The sequence below is a fragment of the Eufriesea mexicana genome, unplaced genomic scaffold (assembly GCF_001483705.2).
Source record: "Eufriesea mexicana isolate 0111107269 unplaced genomic scaffold, ASM148370v2 scaffold2989, whole genome shotgun sequence".
Lineage (NCBI taxonomy): Eukaryota > Metazoa > Arthropoda > Insecta > Hymenoptera > Apidae > Eufriesea > Eufriesea mexicana.
In genome coordinates this window covers 6,676-29,271 of record NW_016911025.1, presented here as the reverse complement: position 1 = coordinate 29,271, position 22,596 = coordinate 6,676, and the positions used below count along the sequence as shown (strand labels likewise).

Here is a 22,596-nt window from a genome sequence, read left to right as displayed (position 1 = left end):
TCTGACGAGGTCGACCCAGCGAGAACCTTCGTACGTAAGCTCGCGCACCTGATTTCCTTGGACGGGCCGTGCCACGGCGGAACGCTAAATGCCACTGACATTCACTTTTCGTTACGTGAAACGGAAAAAGAAAAGAGAAAAGGAAAGAGAATACGGTGGACCGGATGAATCACGCGACCGGACCACAGGATCTGTACCGTTCTCGTGGTTCACAGAAGCGGGTGGAGATGCTGAGGAATTCTCCAACGTGTACCGACTTCTGCGAATGCATGCTCGATCACGCGAAAACGTGAGATCTGCCATCTGGAATGAAACTGTAGGATTCTTTGGCAGCTTTATAGCGTATGACGATTACTGGGTGTGAGTAAATGGATAAATTAATAAGAATATTTATTGAACACAATAATAGCGCAACATAAATTATAACTAAATCTCGTAAAATAAATTCGATTCTAACTGCGATATAATCTATCGAGGACTCTCTCACACGTAACGTCTATTTGTAATGACTGTCATTCACCTACTGATTGTTTTTTCGCCACTTTCTGTCATACTCGTCACACACACATTCTTCCACACAAACATTCCTCACACTCATGCCACACATTTTATGACAACCGCTACCACGCTGGGAGCTTTATAGCGTGTGTGTATATTTGAGAAATTATTTTGCAAATTAGTCAACGCGTTTTGGAGAATCCCTGTATTAATAGTGACTACGAATCTATGGTGTGTAAAATATAATTAATCATTTTACAATCGAGAGATCCTTAGTCGCTATTTAATTCATTTAATCAAAGATCGATGTTGATTAATATTTCAAATACCGGAGTAAAATAATCCCACGTGTAAATTTGTATACGATTTCTTATTTCCTGTTTTTAAAATATCGTCGACTTATGGCAGAAAGATTTCACATGCTATTCTGCTATAACAAAGAAATCACCGAGTGCAAAGTGTTAACCATAGTGCATGTGAATAATAATATTTGAGGTTGTATAGTATAGAAAATAAATACTGGGACATAATCTTGTCATCATAAAGAAGATAATATTAATTGAATCTGTGGCGTGTAAAATATAATTAACCCTTTGCACTCGAGGGGTTCCCGGTCGCTATTTAATCAATTTAATCAAAGGTCGACGTTGATTAATATACTATATACCAAAGTAAAATAATTCCACGTGTAAATTTGTATACGATTTCTTATTTCCTAATTTAAAAATATCGTCGACTTTATGGCAGAAAGTCTCCGCATTGCTATTTTACTATAATGAAAAATTCTCCGAGTGCAAAGGGTTAAGTATAGTGCACATGAATAATAATACTTGAGATTGTATAGTACAGGAAATAAATAATAGGATATAATCTTGCCATCACGAAGAAGATAATATTAATTTTGTTAGAGAACTAAAACCAGTCACTTCGACCATAATCCTAATATCATCTTGTTACTCTGTGAAAATATTATCTTTCGAGACAAAATTTTAAGATGGAAGTCTTGGATCAACTAGACACGAGTGAATCGCGTTTCGCAGCAGTAAATTTGGCAGAGATCTAACTTAGCAAGTCGACTGGAAATCTAGATTTTACTTCTTCATAATAGGTGAAACCGCGAGGGTTACGAGGTTCATCGGTTTATCGTAATCTGCTTCGCGAACGGTGGTGTAACGAGGCGTCGGAGATAATTGTACATTGTTTGTTTAAAATTCTCATGAACGATCGTGCTTTGCTCCATTCGTTGCATTTAATGGACAGCCTCTTGTTGCAAGCTTCTGCAACATTGTAACAAAATTGCTTAAACCTAGCCAGGTTACATCTGATCGCGTTGATTGCAACAGGTTGAACTACTCGAGCACGAATCTCAGATATTCTCAATTTCATCATTAACAGCTTCGCTATCGTTTCGCAGCTTTCTTGCGAGAGCCGAAAATTCAGCAACTTTCAACAACTTTCAACGCTCTTCAGCCAAAACTGTTCGAAATTAAAGACAAATTTTTAATATCGGTAATTTCAATATTACAAGGATGCCGAGAAACAGGTGTTATTGTCTTCAGCGTACAGGAATTAAATATTTATATGCTCCTCGTTTAATCGAAGGAATATCGGGTCTACGCGAAAGGTTTGAGACACCGAAAACGAACAGAACAATACGAAGAGAATAATACGAACGCTAAACTCGGAAAACTAATTTAACGCAAGAAAAGAACACTGAAATAACGTAACTATAACACACGGAAACACACTCTAATTCGACTCTTTCCAACACCGAACGACTCACGCCCGTGCTGGTCTCGATCTATTCCTACGAGGACTCTTCAACGCTTCTTCGCTCAGGACACTGTCTGTGTCGTCGGGGGTCCTGTTTTTATGCTTTTCGCAAAGCTCGATGGCGTGCTTTTTCCAACCGCTAATTGGCCGATATGATTCAGCCCATTAGCGATTTGCTCCCATAAAAAGCACGTCGCTTTCCGGATTCGCGATTCGCCCCCCGCGACGATTACGATTTCGTTGACCCGCGTTCCTCCTCCCCGTAGAGACCGCGCAACTTGGCTTTGCTACCAAAAATTGCCTTTCATAACGGTATCTGTTTCGATTTGCTTCTAGAAAAATGTCACGCATAGCTCATCGATCGGTTTATAATTTGTTTTTCTAAAATAAAAAATCCCGAAATAGTATCCTACTATATGTAATAATAATCCTTTTATTTGATCCAAAAAATTAAATAATTCTAATTAAAAACATTGCGTCGTACCAAGAAAAAATCATCGACTACTATAAAAATCTAAAATCAGATCGGATTAATTTGTATTTAACATTTCATTCGAGACACCGAGTAAGAAATATTCAGAAATATCCCAAGACACCCAATCAGAGCCTCTCTCTTCCGGGATCACGTTTGAATTAAACAAAAGCCGAACTTAATAATCGAGAACTGGGTATTCGAAGCTGTTCTCGTTAACGAAACTGCTCCACGTAATCCGGCTCCACGCCCATGGACTCTTACGCGGAGCTTGTCTGCTCGAAAAACGATAAATGGAAGCAGCATTGAGCAACGACGCCGGGGGGTCCGAGTTTCGCTGATTCGAGTTTGATGGATCTATCGATCGATCGATCGGACCGGTGAATCGAGAAAGTTACTCTCCCGGCGCACAAATGATCGGCATCTACTATGAGAACTGTTGCCACTCGATCGCGCGGGCCGCCATCGCGGTCAGCCGAATTCGGATCGGGAGTCATCGATATCGTCCACTTTGTGTTTAATTATTTATGCGTGAAAGAGACCGTTCGACTTCCCACGGTCCATTAATCACGATGAAAGGTGAGATAACCGACGCGAAGTTGTTACACCCTTCGTCATCGAGCGTTATGCTCGGAGGTGGCCGACAATAGCTGATTGATAACGTTCAAATACGTAGAAAGCTACGTCAGAGGTATCCTTGGGATATTGACGTATGTCTGACATAGGTGACGTTTACTCGCGGTTATGCGAACCGAAATGACGGGTAGATTGATTTTATGTAACACGGTGAAGCGACATTTCGACATTTTGCTTTTTCGCTTAGCATTTATTATATTTAGCTCTATGGATTTATGGTATTCCTTAAACGATGCCACTTTTGGTTCCGACATCGCCCTGTCTAATTTTACATTGCCAGAAATATTGGAGATTTCGAACGCGATGTCTGTTAAAGACAGATCCAGAATTATAATATTTATTATAGTTTGCCGTAGGTTTTTCGCGTAGCATTCATTATAGTTAGCTCGATGGATTAATGATATTTCTTGAACGGTGCCATTTTTGCTTCAGACATTATGTAATTTTACATTGACAGAAATTCTGGAAATTTTGAGAAGATGACTATGAAAGACAAATCCAGAAATTTGGATTATGATTGATTTTTGTTATAAAATCTATTATAGTTTGCCCTAGGTTTTTCGCATGGCATTCATTATAGTTAGCTCGATGGATTAATGATATTTCTTGAACGGTGCCATTTTTGCTTCAGACATTATGTAATTTTACATTGACAGAAATTCTGGAAATTTTGAGAAGATGACTATGAAAGACAAATCCAGAAATTTGGATTATGATTGATTTTTGTTATAAAATCTATTATAGATTGCCCTAGATTTTTCGCGTGGCATTTATTATAGTTCGTTGGATGGATTTATGATATTTCTTGAAGGGTGCCATTTTTGTTTCAAACATCGCATAATTTTATATTATCAGAAGTATTGGAGAGTTTGAGAAGATGACTATGAAAGACGAATCCAGAAATTTGGATTATGATTGATTTTTGTTATAAAATCTATTATAGTTTACCCTAGGTTTTTCGCGTGGTATTTATTATAGTTAGCTCGATGGATTTATGATATTTCTTGAAGGATGCCATTTTTATTATACTTCGGACATCGCGTAATTATATATTGTCAGAAATATTGGAGATTTTGTATGCGATATCTGTGAAAGACAAATCCAGAAATTTGGATTGTGATTAATTTTTGTTCTAAAATTATACTTTGCCATAGATTTGATATCTTTAGTCCCCGTTAACATAATCGCGATTGACCGATGCGGCGCTTGCATCAGAGGTTACGCAATTTTACGTCATAAGGAAAATTGAAAATTTAAAGTGCACTTATTCGTATTTATGGAACCCTTTCATACGTTAATTTTGTTCAACCATTCTGAAATGTCGTTAATCGTAAATTATGACGATTGCGTCGTATTAAAGATGAAGATAAGCATATGGCAGGAATATGGCCGATAAAATGGACGCGCTAACGAACGGTGGGCAAATATATATTTCGGAATGTTCCAGCGATTAAAATATTTTTCAGCGTTTCGTCAGAACAAGAAACAGGGAGGATCCTTAACGTGTCACGTTTTAATCCGAGTCCTACGTGAACTCCACCTCGCACTGACCCCGTTTCTCACGCGCATTGGGTACATCACGATGAACACACGCTCAAAATCAACGTTTAAAAACGCATATCGCGATAATCGCATTCGACACCGTGCTTGCCTCCCTATCACGCGAACATGCAATTTCAGTCACCGACCAGTTTCTTTTATCAATTACCACATACGACATACAGCGTTGCTTCTGCGTTCGGATAATCAATCCTCTTTACTTAACCCATCCGAAGGTCGAATTGTTTAATTTCGCGTTGCGCAACGCTGCGAATAAGTCTTCCAGGCATTTCACTTTTCGAAACGGTAGAAATTCCAGTGAAATTGCAGGAATTTCCTCGAACGCATTAACGCGCAGTTGACCTAAGAGAGGCCCCGGAGACCGATCCCTTCCATTTCTCGTTACACCATATGCATCACGCGATATTTCCAAAAATTCTCACTCATTAAAATACCAAAAATTTCGAAGAAGATGCAAAAGAAATTCGGAGAAGATGCAATTTACAATTAATTTATAATTTATTTACAATTACTATATTTACCACATAATAATCCGATAATGCAATTGAGACTAGACGTGCCCAATATTTACCAATATCGTATTCAAAATCCACCTTTTTTAACTTCCAAAAAAATTTCAAAGACTCTCATAACATATATCAATCTCAACAATTTCAATAACGATCCATTCACAAGTGTTATAGTCATCGTTCATCATACTCAGCACACGATACCAGAAATTTGAAAGAAGCTTCGTGACACATCCAATCGGACATCAGCAAACGCTGGAGAAGATGCTATTTATAATTTATTTATAATTTATTTATAATTACCAGGCAATAATTCGATAATGCAATCGTGGTTAGCGTGCCCAATTTTTACCAGTAACGTATTCAAAATTGACCATTCTAAACTTCGAAAAAAATTTCAAAGACTCTCATAACATATATCAACCTGAAAAATTTCAATAACGATCCATTCAAGTGCTACAATGGTCGTTTATCACATTCGGCACACGATACCAGAAATTTCGAAGAAGTTTCGTGGTACACGTTCACTCGGACATCAGCAAACGCTGGAGAAGATACAATTCACAATTAATTTATAATTTATTTATAATTACTATATTTACCAGGCAATAATCCGATAATGCAACTGAGACTAGACGTGCCCAATTTTTACCAATAACGTATTCAAAATCCACCTTTTTGAACTTGCAAAAAGATTTCAAAGACTCTCGTAACATATATCAACCTGAAAAATATCAATAACGATCCATTCAATTGCCACAGTCGTCGTTTATCATATTCGGTACACGATCGATTCGACTGGATCGTCGATCCCGGTCACTTTATCCAATTTCTCGATGCCCGATTTCTCTCAACAACGAACGGAGAATTCGCGTGAGTTAAAACTCTAAGCATTTCGAAGAATTCGGCGTCGCTAGCGTGCCATAGTGACCGAATTTCAGGGACGAGGCCCGGTCGCGAACGTACGTGCGAAAGGTGTATCCTTGGCGGTCGGGGCGGCGCCGGAAAGTCCCTCGAAAAATGTTTTTTAAACAGGTTTGACCGGTGGTCGCGGCGTGTGTGTTACCGATCCGGGCAAACACGAGCGAGAACGCGTGGTCGAATCCGGGACAATGATATAACACGCTCGTATCCGCTCGGGGTACGCGCGCGTGCCCGGCCATCTGATTCGCAGAAGCGGTGTGTCGATGAATCGAGCCTCGAGTGTCGAAGAAGAAAAGAAAAGCGGCTTGAACGCGTTTGTGCGTCGAGGAGGACCCGTCGCGAGCTCATTGCGGGCTCATTGCGCCGATCCTGTCGTTCCATGTTGCACGCGCTTTGAGGCGGTGAAAGCGGTATTCTGTCCCGCTCGTTACGAGGCAAGAAGTTCGTTTTATTGGATGACGTAGCTTAATTACGGCTCTCTTGGAAATAGTTGTCTTGGAAGATGTTGGATCGAACGAAACCTAACCTATCACTTTTCTCATTTTTGGTTCGAAATTCCATCTTTCATCGTTTTGGTCACTTGACTATTGTGTGTCTGCCTAAATTGTTTTATGTCTTCTTTCATTCCGATTTTTTGGGGAAGGGGAACCCTTTCCCTTTCATCTTCTTCGTCTACTGTTTATATGATCAACCGTGATGGGTTTGAATATAATATTTATTTATTCATTTATTTATTTATTTACAGGCAACACTGCTCGAGAAATAAGTCATTCTTCCGATCCCAATTTGGAAAGAAACCCGGGACAGTGTTGAATGAAAAGTAAATTACTTAAAATTACTTTGGCTCTACAATTACTGTAATTACGATAATTATCGTGTTGACTAAAATACCGTGATAATTACGCATATCGTACACGTACTTTATAACACAGTAACTACCGAAAATACACATTGCTACACGCTATTTTGAATAAATAAACGACAGCATTTTACACGCTATAACGACGCCATATTTAGATACCGAGCCGAAAAGGATGATAAATTTCAACCGAGGGGAAAATCAGAGAGCATCGAATGCAAATGCAGTTCCGTTCCGCGCGTCAAATCGGAACGTTCTCGATAGCGCGTGTAATTAATTGGCGATCGGTGACGATAATTAGGTGGTTCACCCTGACCATCGCTGATGTCCCGTTCTTCTCTGACAAAAACGTGCGCCCACCCGTTGGGAAACGGGTCCCGAAACGCGATCGCGTGCGTATCGAGCGTGTCCGTCCGAGAGTAATGTGCAGAAAAAGAAATTCCATTTATCTGGACATCCGTTCGAAAGTGGCAAAGGGTGGAACCTTGGCATTTTCAGCGATTCTGACCCGAATTCTGTCCCCAGCCTTCTACAGCTCCGCTTGTTCTCCATTCTCTTCTGTCGCGATCCTCTTTCTTTTCTGCCTTTTTTTAACCGACTTTTTGCCTCCGTCTCTGTCAATTCTTTCTACTTTCACGTTTCTTCTGACGAAAGCTTGCGGATTCGAGTTTGAAACTTGGCTCGGTCAATGCCCACTTGGGGGAGCAAACTGGACCTTCACATTTTCGATAGATTTCGCGATGGTTTCGATTTTCTGATATGTTCCTTGCCTTTTTTTTTTCCTTCTTTTATTTTGTTTGATGCAATGTATATATAAATTTGAGTATTTTATTTTTGACGAATTTTCCTAGGGGAGAGTGTACGACCTAAAATTGTTTGAGAAATAATATTCTTTCGATTTGCTGGCTAGCTTTTTTAATTTTTATGTAATTAAAGATAGAGTCTAAAATGTCCGCGAGTTTGTTAAGATTGGAGGAAGATAATGGAATAGATCGTTAAACGATTATCTTGTTCTCTGGGACATCGGTAACCCATAATGGGAACGCGAAGGTAAAATTCACGTACAAGATATTTTTTCCTCTCTCTATATGCATTATTGAAAATACTGCGAGAGATACTTGATTTCTTTTATGAGCGTTCTATCGGGAAAATGAATCACGGATTATGTTCACCTAATAAGAATTTTATCTTCGTGTCCCCATCGTGGGTCACTGTTGCGGTACAAGACACGTTACAAATATAGTACTATACATTACCACATTGCAAATGCATGACGAGATATCTTGCACTTCGTATTGCGTCATTGTAGGCCATTGACGAGGTGTCTCACATTTGCTCTGTGTCCGTCGAGGATACCTAAAAGACAAGTATGATTAACAATGAAGGACGTAACATAAATATTTACCAAAATGTTTAAAACTGCATGGTGTATATAACGAGAAAAGAATTATAGGATTTTGTCAATAAAATTACAAAATAATTCAACGATGTATACATTTATCCTAGTTATTAGCCGTGGTGGCGCTAGTGTGTTAACTACAGAATCATCTTAAAGCTATCATGTACTATTGTGCATGGTATATATAACGAGAAAAGAATCCTACGACTATGTCAGCAAAATTACAAAATAATTCAACGATGTATACGCTTATCCTAGTTACAGGCCATGGCGGCGCTAGTGTGTTAACTACAGAGTCATCTTAAAGCTATCGTACTATTATACATGGTATATATAACGAGAAAAGAATTATAGGATTTTATCAATAAAATTACAAAATAATTTCACGATGTATACATTTATCCCAGTTATTGGCCGTGGTGGCGCTAGTGTGTTAACTACAGAATCATCTTAAAGCTACCATACCATTATACGTTGCCTTACACTATTTTTACGAATCGTTTCGCGTGTCAATGGTGAATATTTAAATTAATCACTTGTTTTACCATTTAAATTCCAGTGACGCGTGCCGTAGTCAGCAGCAACGTCGAACATGTGACATGTTGAACACGACGAGCCACTTCGTCCGAACGCCACAGAGAAGTGCACACAATTAAGACAGGAAGATATCAACGAAAACCGTGATGTTCACATTGGACCCTATCTACGAGCCATAGTTCTTGCCCGTGATACTCGTGTTTGGACCAATTTTCTTACCACGAATCTCACACGATATTGTAAAGGAAAGTATTAAATATCGAATAAACTCTTTTACTCTTGATATTTCCTTACACGAACCTTGGAATACCTTCGCGCAAACATGTATGCGTGAATATTCCAATATCCCTTTTGATTAATCTACCCGTTAAACCCGATCCTTGGTAACCGAATCTCCAATTACTCTTGCAGGGAATCATTTTTGAAGGATTGAATTTTTATTACTCGAGGTTCGGAGCGTTTATGCGACGTGATTAATAAGAGTACCGAGCGTGAGATCGTCCATTTAGATTCCCAGGGTGATAAACGGCGATAAGATGTGCTGACAGATCGGTTGAAGCATGTCGTCGCGAGAGAAGTGAAAGCTGGCTGGTGAATTTGCAGGAAAAAATATATATCACCCCTGTTTCCCGTGCATATACTTCATTCTACTTAATTCGCTCATTTCTGTGCTCATTTTTGGATAATCAGCGACCCGCGACGTTATTCACTGTCACGTGTGTCTGCGCGAGAAGAAGCCGGTCAAGTTGATCGTGACAGCCTAACTGGTTGTCGTTCGTTTCGCGTTCGTCGCGACGAGAATCATTCTCGAAGGATATACCCTTTTCGGCTTCTAGCACGAATGATTCATCCGACTGCATTGTCATCCAGAGAAACGACGCTGATCGATGATGAGAAAAGAGAACTCGCTGCGGGATTTGGATTGTGAATTCTTCGTTAATCTCGAGGAAATTAAGGCCCTCGTTACAGGTAATTTCAAGATACCGAGAAAGGAAGTCGTAAAATTCTGCAATTAAAATGGAAAAGAGAATTCGAGGGTTTGCTTATTAGTTGCGGGTTTCTATTCTCAGAGACACCGGAAATTAGACGTATGCACGTGCTTCCTTCTGCTACTTTGTAGATGTATCATCATTCGCATTGTTACTGTTCTTCGAACAATATAAATTTGTATTATATGTAAAATTGATATTATTTTTTATTTTAATAAGTAGACAGTTTTAAAAGTCTCGGAAATGGATAAAAATATAAATAGTATAAATTAATAGAACCCATTGGGGTACAAAAATAATCTTGGGCGTCAATAAAAACGTAAATATATATATTATAAATGTTTTAAAGTAACCCTTAGAAATTACAAACGATCTTAGGTGTTAATATAAATATAAATAAATATATTAAAATATAAATAAATTAAGGTAATTCTCGATTATTTTATCCAACGACACAAAATTTATCATACAATATATATATATACAATTTTCAACGTCAAAATACCAATAGTATTAGTAAATAAATCCCATATATGTACATAAATATACATAATATAATCTGTATATATAACGACTATAGTATTACAATAAGAACAAATGCATATGCGATTAAAGAAGTCTTTCGCATTGTCACTGTTCTTCGAATAATACAAATTTATATTATACATAAAATTGATATTATTTTTTATTTTAATAATTATACAATTTTAAAAGTTTCGGAAGTCGATAAAAATATAAATACTATAAATTAATACAATCCATTGGGGTATAAAAATAATCTTGGACGTCAATAGAAACGTAAATATATATATTATAAATGTTTTAAGGTAATCCTTAGGAATTACAGACGATCTTACGTGCCAATAAAAATATAAATAAATTAAGGTAATCCTCGATTATTCTTCTCATCGACACAAAATGTATCACTCAATATATGTACAATTTTCAACGTCAAAATACCAATAGTATTAGTAAATAAATCCCATACATGTACATAGATATACATAATATAATCGTGTGCACATAAATAACAATTACAATATTATAATGAGAACAAATATGTATGCGATTAAAGGAACCTGAATAAAATAAAAAATTCGACTCTGCGAGGCCTCGTAAAACCTAATCTCACGGTTCTCTGCTCTCCTCTCGACAAACGAGCAGCATGAACGAAGAAGAAGACGTATGACAGCAGGGAACAAGCACGGGACCTAAACAAACGGCAGCGACACCTCGGCCCAGTGATCAACCATGAGAAGAGCAGGATCGAAATTTCGTGAGGTGCTTTTTTTTACCTGGGTTACGTAAAACGGCTAACGATCGCGTAACGCGAAAACGAACGTTTGCACGTGTGAATAGCCTCGCGGACGTTTAATTCGAGGGAACGTGAAAGAAGCGGTGTCGGCAGGAAGCGGTGAAGAAAAAGGGAAAGGATTCCCTGGCCGAGTGGTCGATCGAGCGATGCAGAAGAGGAAAGGCATCTGCCTGGGCACAGTTAGGCTCGGTTAGGCTCCGTTGGGCTCGGTTTCATGCTACATTTTCCGTGCTAATTATCCGTCTATCCGCGCGATCGATTCGACGCGATGCACGATAGGCTGATATCCTATAGGCTCGGAGAAATTAGTTGCGCAATATTTATAATAACGCCTTGCGTAATCGCGTGTGTTTGTTCTTCGCCGGGTTTGCGTTTCCTACGGACGCTAAACATTTCTCTTTACGGCTGTTCCTGGTTCCTGGGAAGGTAGCCGAACGTAGGATTTGTTAGGCTTGTGAGAGATTTCCGCTTTTCGTGTATTTATGCATTCCTTCGCCGGGAATTAGAGACCGAGTTATAGTGCAAGTTGGGTACTTTCAACCGTCATGATGGTATCTATCGATGAAGTTATCGGGTTTGAATATTTCTCCCGTGATTTCGTGTTCTTCGAGATAACGAGCGATTTCCTTGCAATTGATATGCGATTTTCAACCGTGTAGATCACGAAAATGAAATAGCGTGATTAATCCCAGTAGCGTAGTATAGTATAGCTATATATAGTTATAGTTATATATAGTATAGTATAGTTTCGTGATGGAATTTCTGAAACTCGCATATTTCTAAAAATATACAATTTTTTAAAATTCCACGATTTATGACAGAATATTATTCTAAATTAAATCACCTAGGATTATCTAGATGAAGATGGCTATGTATGTTATTATATTTATAGTTATATTATATACAGTTGTATATAGTATAGTATAGTTTCGCAATGGAATTTCAGAAACTCGCATATCTCTAAAAATATAAATTTTTGAAAATTCCACGATTCGTGACAGAATATTATTCTAAATTAAATCACCTAGGATTATCTAGATGAAGAGGGCTACGTATGTTATTATATTTATAGTTATATTATATATAGTTATATATAGTATAGTATAGTATAGTTTCGCGATGGAGTTTCAGTAACTCGTGTATCTCTAAAAATATGCAATTATTAAAAATTGCACGATTCGTGACAAGTTATTATTCTAAATTGAATTATCTAGGATTATCTAGATAAAGAGAGCTATGTATGTTATTATATATATGTATATTATTATATATGTAGTTATAATATATATAGTTATATATAGTATAGTATAGTTTCGTAATGGAATTTCAGAAACGCTCGTATCCCTAAAAATATGCAATTATTAAAAATTGCACGATTCGTGACAGGATATTATTCTAAATTAAATTATCTAGGATTATCTAGACGAAGAGAGCTACGTATGTTATTATATCTTGTTAAAGAATCGTCGACACGAGCGTGAAAGCATCGAGAAGCACTTGGTCGACGATGAGAGTGACCCTCCATCGCTAAGCATCACTCGACGAAATGCACAGAAGGATGATGGCTAGCCATTCGGCACTTCTAGCGAGCGTTCTAATCCAATTCCCTGTGCCTTTGATTTCTACGAGTGACAGATTGTCCGAAATTGACCCTCTGCTATTATCAGCTACCCCTTCGCGTGTACATAGCATGGCAGACAGTGTCCATCCTGTGGTCTAGCTAGCGGTCAGCCAGTGGTCACCAGCGGTGTCGGTATCCTGAACAGTGCTTCCTGGTTGATCAGCTGACTATTGTAAATGCTTCTGCGGGTAATCTTCCGGGATCAACTACCACCGTGGTGAATATTGCCCATTCTAGTCGAACAGCGAAAAATATCGCTTCACGGGTTTCACTTTGAGAAATAACTTCCTGTAGTTATACATCTGTCGACGTGAAAACGGAATGTAGACTACCGGAGAAACAAGGTGACGAGGGAGAAAGAATTTCCAAAGGAAGAGATACAAAATTTTAAATATCGATACCACTGGAGTGTTAAAAAGAGAAAGGAAAAATTTAGGAAACTAAATAATTAGTAAAAAGGAGATCTAAAGACAGAGGAAACAATGGAAAATCATCTGAAATGAAATTCCAGTTAAATACCATACAACTTGGAATAATATCGTGTATAATAATAGAATGCAGTATAATATATACAATACAATATATTATAATAATCGTATATAATAATATAATACAATACAATATATTATAACAATCGTATATAATAATACAATACAGTACAATACAATACAATATCGACAATAATAATTATAACATGCTCGAAAAATCGCGACGAATCTCTCGAAATAAATACTCGAAGATTCTCGAGCAAACATAACCTCAAATTCCTGTCTAAAATTCCTCCAATTAACCCTTCGCACTCAAAAATATTTCCGCTGTACAGATATAACAATTCCCAGCACTCCTTATATTTTTCTAAGCCTAGTGCTTATTATACATACCATTTATGCTAACATAAAAATCTCGTGTATTTTTCAATATTTCACGTACAGTTATTTCTAACCTAGTTACTACCTCACATTCGTTACTTAAGCTTGAAGATAAGCTAGCAAACGAAACGGTGACTGAGAGCAGGAGCTCGAGTGCACAGGGTTAATAGGGGTCTCGAGGGAAGCCGGAGCTGTGAAATCTCGACAGGAGGAACTGTATCCGTGGATTTCGCGAAATCGGACAGGATAGCAGAGTCCGTGCGGTATCCGTCGAATTGGACGGAGCGTGTCGGATGACCGACCCTGATCGTTCGTTCGAAGAGGCGCATTCTAGCTCGTCCCGCCGCCGTCGCTGCCGCCGCCACGGCGGATCGACTTTCTCTCTAAGTCACATGATGCTAAGTCACATGATGCTAAGTCACATGCGTTCCTGCGCAATCTTGCATCGAGATGCAAGGCCTGTGTGAGAGAGATCCCGCTTCCACGTCGGAGAATCGTGTTTTCCCTGGCACTCGTGTGTACAGGTGCACGGAGCAACGCGCACACGTAAGACCCGGCCACGGAGAAGAGAGGTCGTAGACACGCGGAGGATCGATCTAGTTCTCCGAGGCGAGCGATCTTTCTTTTCGTCGGCCTCGCGTTCCCGTTCCCTTTCACAGGACGAACGGAATAATAGGGTGGCCCGGGAAACGCGGTGAGTCACACCGGTTATTCGTACCCCCTCGAGTCCCCATCGATTTTCCCTTCGTGCGCCATTTTATATGTAATATTCCACTACGATATTTACGCTACTTCCATTTTTCCTTCTATTTTATGTATTTTATTCGCGTTTACAGGCATCCTTGACTTGCAGAAGTTCTGATGGTATAGATTTTTGAATACGTATCGGTACTGTACACTTAAGTTTTCATAGCTTTTTCCCTGAAATTTCACGGATTTTTAACACCTTTTATTTTTAGTTACGCGATTTGACTTTTCTCATTCCGTATGTAGGGCTTTGTTCATATTTTCATGGGTTTTAACGCGCTTTTTAACATTTCACATCGAGGTAAATTCGATACGAAAAATTAAATTTACAGTAGAAATACGTATCACCTTGACGTGAATCTTTTCTTATCTCTTTTACTCGCTCTGGTGTGGTTCTAAGAGTATATCTGGAGAATCGAAGTATCCTAAATGAATATTTCGCAATTTTCCAGAACGTGTACAGTAAGTATCGTATATTAATTACGATGTCTCTGTCCCTGAGATATACTCTGAAATTGGTAACTCTCGAGCTCCCTTCGAAATCTCTTTATATACATAGTTCACGTTACTTTGACACACGTTCTATACCTCATTGCGAATCAAATTTTACTCGACTATTTTCCCCATTTAGTATTTCGCAATTTTTCCAAAACGTACATAGTATTGTCTCTGTCCCTCTGATATACTGTGAAATTGGTAACCCTTTGACACATGTCCTGTGCCTCATTACGAATCAAATTTTTCACGAATATCTTTCCATTTCTTCTTTTCCTTTTTTACATTCAACGAAAATAAAAAGAATCCCAAATATATCGTCGTCCTCGTTGCCCCTCGTTAAATTGAATCACTGTCGAAGATTAAATTAACAAAAGACGTGCACGTAGTGCGATAATTTTGTCATCGAAAATTTCGAAAGCGTTGTAAATGTGTAAGTGTTATTAATAATAAATATGAAAGACGTCGGGAAGATTTATAAATTTTGAAATCTTTACATCCGACGTGTAGGGGTAATTCGAGTGGCTGGTAAGAACGAAATAAGCTATATTCTAGGCTAAATTCGAGTGGCTAGTAATTGCTAATAGCGTACTCTAAGGATGATCGTTATTGAGGTTTAAGCGACGGTAGATCATCGACGATAATGAACAGTTTTGAAACAGCTCTTCTTTACGAATAGCGAATTGCTCGAATCTATCTTAAACTAGAACGAGATAGCGTTGCACGCTCGCTGCATAGACGATACCCTTCCACACCTCAATGGCTATTAACCCTACAATACTGCGTCCATATACAATCCAGTTAACACAGTGGAAATATGTATATTCCGACTAGGAAAATAAGTAAAATTAGAGTTCGGACGGTTGAGCAACGTAATTCTGTTAATATAACAACCACTCGAAGCAACTTCAGATTTGCTAATGAATAAGTCTCTCCGTGCTAGTACACTGCCAAGAATAAACGCCTAGATGAAAGCTGAAGAAACAGAAGTATCGCAGCATTTCAGGGTTAATTTATGAGCGTAATTTTTATTGCCATTCTTTCGTTTATTTAATACCGAAATAAATAATAATTATTACAAGAGTACGAGGAAGACGAGTAATTACGTATGATTATATTCCTGTCCGAATAAAAGGCAGAATTAAATTGTTCGAATTAAGCGTTAATTTATATGATAAAATAATAATTTTGTATAATTTAATAATTTATATGATAAAATAATTAAATAACAAATGTTAAGCGATTTAAGAGATTGAAGAAATAAAATACTTGTAGAGTACTTGGGTGAAATAAATATTACGAATCTTACGTGATCTTTCCACGCCTTATATTTTATTTTAAACCTATTATTAACACTGAAACTAGGAAACTAGTATATATCAATCAAAAATTACTGGTATCGAATATTTTATTTTATTTTTCCCATTACCAAAAATAGGAGGATTTTCATAAATTTTAGGGAGCTTGATGTTGCCAGTTATTACAATTGGAACCTAATTTTATTTATTTTCACGCGTCGCTTTAACGAATATTATTTATGCGTACTGTACATTCGAGTACCATAGAGTATCATTAATTCCACTATTAATAACATAAACTACCGATCGCTAAATGGGTACGAATGCTTTCATAACGCGAGCTGCTCCTCTCACGCGCGGTTGTTCAGCACACCCGTGTAGCCTTTTCGATTTTTTTTTTCTTTCTTCCTTTTTTCCATTTCCCTGCCTCGATCGAACTTTATGCAACACACCGAAACGAGATACGGCCAGATATATGCGTCCTGAATGAATTTAGCTCGTTCGTCCACGGTCGATCGAAAGAGAATGTCCGATCCTGACGAACCTGTTTCTTTTTTTCTTACATTTTCGAAAAAAATTTCCTTTCTTTCGATCGACCGGATACAATAATTGCCGATTACGTCAGGGATGGCCATTACGCGGTAACGAGTCGCAGTGACACACAGTGAGGAATTTCACCGAAAATTCTGACTAAAATACAAACATTTTTCGATTCCTCTAAAAATTGATATCTTTGGATTTTAGGGTGTGCTGATTACGAATTCGACGTCAAAAGTAAAAAGGAAACGAAATTTGGAAATTCTTTTGGCAAACAGAAACTGGTATCATGGGATATAGTATATGTAACATCGATGATGTTTGATGAAGTAAAACTGAAAGCTAAATTTATAATGATCTTGATCTGTTGTTGGAGTACAACGACTCAGGTTCTTATAGGGCCATGCAAACCTACCCAAAGGCACTATGCAAGGGATGTGGTCATACTGGGTTTTCTTCATTTTTCATCACTCTTTGGACACGGAGAAGACCTGAGCTTTTTCCGGCTTCTCCTTTTCTCAGTTTCTATGAACGAGTAGTCTATGTGTATTGTGTATATCCATACATACACATAAATAAAAGAGAAAATGTGGGATGATTCTGTTGTATAAAAAATAAACTCAACATGCCCTTAATGCAACCCGTTATACCGCTCTAATACCTTCTGTAAGTGAGACAAGGATAAAAGTTGAAGCGACATTCGATCAATATCATCTATGATTTTGGACGCGAATCTCAATAAAGTAACAGGAATACAGAATGCACGAGGAGGTCGTCGAAACATAGTCACGTGATAGAAAATAACAGCAAGCGATTAGAAAAGGATAGAGACGATGCGGCAGTGACAAATCACAAATTACCAAGTTTCTACGATTATTTTATGAACTTTTATAGCTGCATCACAAAGCTGGAACTTTGAGCAATATTCTCATGCCATTTTCGGTAATTATTTGTGGCTAATTAGCTTGTTGTTAATAATTGTTTAGAGGTGTAAGTGATTTTATAATAACAACTGGCACCATTGTCAGTTAAAATATTTAATTATGAACAAAACTAGAAATAAAATATGAACAAACTTATATGAGAATATTGCTAAGGATATTGTTTTTCTAATGCATGCATGTAATTCATAAATCAGCTGCTTAGAAAGCAGTTAATAATAGAGAATAATGATCTTCGGCAACATTTCGAACACTCGATGAAATAACTATTAATAATTAATTAATTGAAAAGAAATTAATTTCCAATATTATATTGGAAAGTTCGTCAAGGATGGGCCTTTACGAAGCAATTATTAAAATTAATAAATTCATCACAGAAATCGAGTAATTCCTTAATTTTCCACTGCCGAATTGATTTATTAAGAAGTATTAGGAACACATAGCTAGAGTTAGTAACCTATTCAAATAAAATCAGTGCCATCTATGATTTTGGACTCGAAGCTCGAGTTAGGTAGCCGCAACACAGAATATGGCAGAAGGTCGCTAAAAGTCCACGTGTCGTGAGGAACGAAATAAATAAAACAATAAAACAACATAAATACCTAAGACACATTCTCTTCCCTTCTTTTTATTCACTTAAGAAGCCCATTAAGTTTTCTACATTCTTTAATAAGTTCAGCCCAAACAGTGATTTCAATTGGCTAATCAGCATTCGTTTCTTTATCTGGCAAGTCTATAAGGGTACGCCTTTGCTATACAATTATAAAAGTTCATAAATTAATCATAGAAATTGCATAATTTGTTAATTTTTCTTTAAGTGAACAGGAGAGTGCATGGAAAAGGAGAAAAAGATTGCACAAAAACGCAGGAAGAATTGTTGTGTTCATGGAGGTGTGCCTGCATCACGTAAAAGAATGTAAGTCTTTATATCAACATAACCTTCAGTTGCAAATAAATAGTATAAGGTATAAGCCATTGTTTTTTTTTTATTTTTTATTGGTGATAGTAGAGCTTGTAAACGGACAATATTCCACTGAAATAAACAGGAAAAAAATACTGGACTTGTGGAATATCACCAGCACAGAGCCATTAAATGCCAAGAATTGTTTTTTATGGCAAGAAAAGATTGAAGGAGTAATACAAATATGTAAGGTATGATATTGGATTGGATTCTATTGGATTCTAAGTCGGCCAATCATAATACATATAAATAGAAATCTTTGATGATCAAATTAAGATTTATAAAAAGGAGATGGTTTAAGTAGACAAAAGGGAATGAAATTAATTTAAGTGATGTCCTCTTATAATAACAAGATATACAGAATACAGTCATATTGATAGGTATGTTGTATTCCTGATCCGAATAAATATTAATAACAGTGGTCAAAGTTACTTATCATCGCTAATATGTTAAGTTTCAGAATGATGGACCCGAGGTATATAAGAAAAAGAGAGAGGTTCAAATGAAAGCAGAGAGAAGAGGAAATGTATATTATGTGGAATCAAGAAGTAGAAAAGAGGCAGCATGTGTATCAACGGAGAAAGATGTGTGGCATCGACATGCAAATATGAGAAACATTGAAAAGATGGAAAAAGAAAAATTGGTAATAATTATGAAAAGTAAAAATAAATTATGAATATAGAGTGTGAATGTTGCTTTAAACCAAAAATATGTAAAAGTATCCATAGGAACTAGGAAACTATAAAAAAAGCAGGAATAATGGGGCTGTGACAAATGAACTTAATTGAACCAATAAAACCAATGTCCAAAGCAGGTAAAAGGTACATCTTATCTATTGATGATCATTCAAGAGTGATTATTTTTTTCTTTCTTTTGTAACAAAAGAGTCAAACAGCTGAGGAAATAAAAATATTGGTAACATTGAAAGCAAATCAATCTTTCAAGAAGTTGGAAAGTACTTATATGCTTAGGCAATGGAGGTGAGTTTGTGAGAGGGTTTGTTTAAATCAGAAGGAAATAAAACGTGATTTGATTCCAGCCAGGATACAGCAGTGGAATGGAGTTGTTGAGAGGAAGAACAAATCCACCATAGAGACGACAAGGGCAATTATGATGGATTTAGATTTACCAATGTATTATTAGGCACAAACAATTAGTACAGCTGTCTACATGAAACACCGAACAAAGTTGGCTGACCATCATAGAAGTCCTTATGAGGTTTGCACAGGAGAGAGAAAGCCAAACATAAGGTATATGAAAACATTTGTTAGCATTGTCTATGGGTGAATAAAAGGGGTTTAGTACACACATTTAAACCAAAAACTTACAAAGAAATATTTTTAGGATATGTACCAAATAATATATATGTAATATATTGGCCAGAAAAGGACCAGTTGAAGAATGAATATGATGTGAAATTCAATGAGACAATGAATGGGGCTCAGATATTGACTAATGATAATGGGAAAAGATATAAGAAGAATGATAAACTAGAAGAATGAAGATAATTTGACGTAAAATTAATGTGAAAACTCGTATCGATATTTCATAGCTCTTGATCACTGTTTAAGATCATAAAGTATAATTATTATATACAAGTAGAGCAAATTTAGGCGGCTTAAGTTACGATGTATACGTTATGATATCAAACGGAATTTTCCAAGCTTAACTGATATTCCAAAGATTATCGAACTTTTTATAATTGTTATTACATAGTTTATTGTCGATATATGCTTCGTGATGATAATTTGCAATAACAATAGGTATAGTAATTTACATATGTACAATTATTTTTTCATATAAAAATGTCATTTACTTCTTTGTAGCAATATTTTTTAATATATATGTGTTTAAGACAACTTTTTAAAGTTAAATAAATTGAGCAGTAGATAAAATTGATTTTAACTAAAGGACTCCTCTATTACTTACAACCCAACTAAATTAAACTAAAATTCGTGTTTTTAACACATTTTACTAATTTACATAATTTATATATATGTATTATACATTTAAGAATGCTTCCACACGTTTTTCATTGTACATTTATAGAAATTTTTGAAAGCATGTTTAATAAAGGTGGTTATAATGCTCATGTACTACATTTTGTAACTTATATATAATATATACTACTATATATGATACTCTTATCATTAACATTCTTAGTTTACAACGTTTTCGTAGTGGAAAATAAGCATTATTTAACTTGTCATTTTCGTAACAGAAACATATTTGTATTTGCTTGATGGACATTAATAAACATAAGAAACATCGTTTGATATTCTACATCTTTAGCACACTTTAGCATATAGCTAATTCAAAGACGAAGCATCTTCCCGCGGAAACGGGACATAGCTTGTCCAATCGTAGAACACTTCCAGTCGACGCGAATCCAACATGTCGGTAACACATGGTCGAATATTTACGCACGTTAAAGTGAAACTTTCGGTGCTTGAACAAAACGGTTCGTGAAGTAGTGTTATCATTAATCAGTGTTTTAATTACTGCAACTGACAAATTAAATATTCAAGTACAATAATACACAGTATCTGTTATTATTTCGGATTGAACAACTGTTGCAACATCGTCGTGATATTTACAAAAGAACCACAATAGACGTTAAAGATATTGAGAGAACGTTACCGAGGACAGGATAACTAATTGTAAATATTTGTTTGGTGGTAATATACCACATGTGGAGAAAAGTGAAGGTGCATATGAGAAATAAAGTGATAAAAGTGCAACTGACTACGAAATCGTGCCATACAGTTTACTTTATTCGTATATGTATTTGAAATTAGGCTTTTGGATTAGATTCCTTCGGTATAACAGCGTTAATAGACTTTCCTGTAATAAATGTATCGACCTTTTAACAGTTTCGAGCGTGCAGTTTCAAATAATAGTGACGAAAAGTCTGTGGCCATGAAATCGTGCTTCCGATTTCATTTTTTCCCTTCCATTACCGATATCAGGCTTTCGGATTCAGTTTTTTCTACATATTAGCGTAGAGTGGTTTTTTCCTTAACAGGATTGATTATTTTTTTTTGTCTTCGTGTGTACGTTTTCGAAAAATAGAGACGAGAGTTTATATGGGTGACAGGTCGTGCTGCGCAGATTACTTTTTTGGCTTATATTTCCAAAATTAGGCTTCTGACTCCGGTTTTTTTTATCTACCAGCGTAGAGTGAATATTTCCTTAACGGGATTGGATACTTTTTTTGCGTTTCGAGCGTGCGTTTTCCGAAAATAGTGCCGCAAGTGGAAGTGGGTGACAGGTCGTGCTGCGCAGTTTACTTTTTTGGCTTATATTTCCATAATTAGGCTTCTGAGTCCGGTATTTTTTATTTATCAGCGTAGAGTGAATATTTCCTTAACGGGATTGGATACTTTTTTTGCGTTTCGAGCGTGCGTTTTCCGAAAATAGTGCCGGAAGTGGAAGTGGGTGACAGGTCGTGCTGCGCAGTTTACTTTTTTGGCTTATATTTCCATAATTAGGCTTCTGAGTCCGGTATTTTTTATTTATCAGCGTAGAGTGAATATTTCCTTAACGGGATTGGATACTTTTTTTGCGTTTCGAGCGTGCGTTTTCCGAAAATAGTGCCGGAAGTGGAAGTGGGTGACAGGTCGTGCTGCGCAGTTTACTTTTTTGGCTTATATTTC

At 36.8% G+C, this 22,596-nt stretch overlaps 1 protein-coding gene across 1 annotated transcript in view; it reads left to right on the top strand.

Annotated features, from left to right (window-relative positions):
* The window catches only part of Cep290 (Centrosomal protein 290kDa), an 80,067-nt gene extending 70,721 nt beyond the window's left edge, over positions 1-9,346 (top strand). The window contains exon 26 of the mRNA XM_017904566.1: positions 9,190-9,346. The gene's annotated coding sequence lies outside the window, so the exon portion shown is untranslated. The remainder of the gene's footprint in view (positions 1-9,189) is intronic.
* The last annotated feature ends 13,250 nt before the right edge of the window (positions 9,347-22,596 follow it).